This window comes from Vespa crabro, chromosome 3 (genome assembly GCF_910589235.1).
Source record: "Vespa crabro chromosome 3, iyVesCrab1.2, whole genome shotgun sequence".
Taxonomy (NCBI): domain Eukaryota; kingdom Metazoa; phylum Arthropoda; class Insecta; order Hymenoptera; family Vespidae; genus Vespa; species Vespa crabro.
The window spans coordinates 3,110,812-3,113,311 of NC_060957.1; positions in this window are offsets into that span (position 1 = coordinate 3,110,812).

The following is a 2,500-nucleotide window of genomic DNA, read 5'->3' on the forward strand; positions in this document are numbered from 1 at the left end:
ATTATTATTCTTGTTAATCTTATTCTAGTTATTAGTATTATTATTGTTTTTCTTGTTATGATTATTCTTGTTATTATTATTCTTGTTATTATTATTATTATTATTATTATTATTATTATTATTATTATTATTATTATTAATATTCTTTTTATTGTTATTATTGATATTATTATTCATGTCACTACTATTATTATTATTATTATTATTAATCTTGTTAATATTGTTATTATTATTATTATTATACTTGAAATATTATTCTTGTTATTATTATTATTAATATTATAATTATTATTCTTGTTACTGTTATCATTAGTATATATATTTTTGTCATTATTATTCTTGTTATTATTATTATTATTATTGTTATTATTATTATTGTTATTGTTATTGTTATTGTTATTGGTTATTGTTATTGTTATTGTTATTGTTATTGTTATTGTTATTGTTATTGTTATTGTTATTGTTATTGTTATTGTTATTGTTATTGTTATTGTTATTGTTATTATTATTTTTTATTGTTATTGTTAATGTTATTGTTATTTTTATCATTATAATTACTATTGTTATTATTATTCTTGTTATTATTATTATTATTATTATTAGTATTGTAAATATTCTTTTTATTATTATACTTCCTATTATTATTCTTGTTCTTATTATTATTAATTATTATTATTATTCTTGTTATTATTAATAATCTTGTTATTATTATTATTATTATTATTATTATTATACTTGAAAATATTATTCTTGTTATTATTATTATTAATATTATAATTATTTTTCTTGTTACTATTATTATTAGTATATCTATTTTTGTCATTAATATTCTTGTAATTATTATTATTATTAATGATATTATTATTATTGTTATTGTTATTGTTATTGTCATTTTATTGTTATTGTTATAGTTATTGTTATAATAATTATTATTATTATTCTTGTTTTTATTATTATTGTCATTATTATTATTATTATTATTCTTGTTATTATTAATCTTGTTATAATTATTATTATTCTTGTTATTATTATTATTGTTATTATTATTATTATTATTATTATTGGTATTATTTATCTTATTATAATTATTATTATTATTCTTGTCATTACTATACTTTTTTTATTAATATTATTATTCTTGTTATTATTAATGATGTTTTAATTATTATAATTATTCTAGTCATTATTATAACATTTTATTATTAATATTCTTATTCTTGTTATTATTATACTTGTTATTATTATTATTATTATTTTTGTTAATATTAATCTTGTCATTATTATTATCAATATTATTCTAGTAATTATTATTATTTCTCTACTTGTTATTATTATTATTATTACTATTCTACATGTTATTATTAATCTTGTTATTATTATTCTTGTTATTATTATCATTATTATTATTATTATTCTTATTATTCCTGTTAATACTATTCTATTTATTATTATTATTATTATTCTTATTATTATTATTATTATTATTATAATAATTATTATTATTAGTCTTGTTAATCTTATTCTTGTTATTATTATTATTATTGTTTTTCTTGTTATGATTATTCTTGTTATTATTATTATTATTGTTTTTCTTGTTATGATTATTCTTGTTATTATTATTCTTGTTATTATTATTATTATTATTATTATTATTATTGATATTGTTATTGTTATTGTTATTGTTATTGTTATTGTTATTAATATTATTGTTATTATATTTATTATTCTTGTTACTATTATTAATATTATATCTATTTTTGATATTTTTATTCTTTTTTATTAATATTATTATTAATGTTATTGTTATTGCTATTGTTATTGTTATTGTTATTGTTATTGTTATTGTTATTGTTAATGTTATTATAATTATTGTTATTATTATAATAAATTTTATTATTTTTATTATTATTCTTGTTATTCTTATTCTTGTTATTACCATTATTATTGTAAACTATTGTTATGACTACTCTTGTTATTATTAATAATATTATTAATCATGTTATTATTATTTTTATTCTTGTTATTTTTATTATTATTACTCTTACATTATTATTCGTATTATTATTATTACTATTATTATTATTATTATTATTATTCTTGATAATATTATTCTTTGTTATTAATATTATTATTATTACATTAATTAATCTTGTTACTTTTATTAATATTATATCTATTTTTATTATTATTATTCGTTTTATTAATATTATTATTATTGTTACTATTATTATTGTTATCGTTATAATTACTGTTATTATTATTGTTATTGTTATTGTTTTTGTTACTGTTATTGTCATTGTTATTGTTATTGTTTTTGTTATTGTTATTGTTATTGATATTGTTATTGTTATTGTTATTGTTATTCCTATTGTTATTGTTATTGTTATTGTTATTGTTATTGTTATTGCTATTGCTATGGTTATTGTTTATTGTTATTGTTATTGTTATTTTTATTGTAATTGTTACTGTTATAGTTATCGTTATTGTTATTATATATATT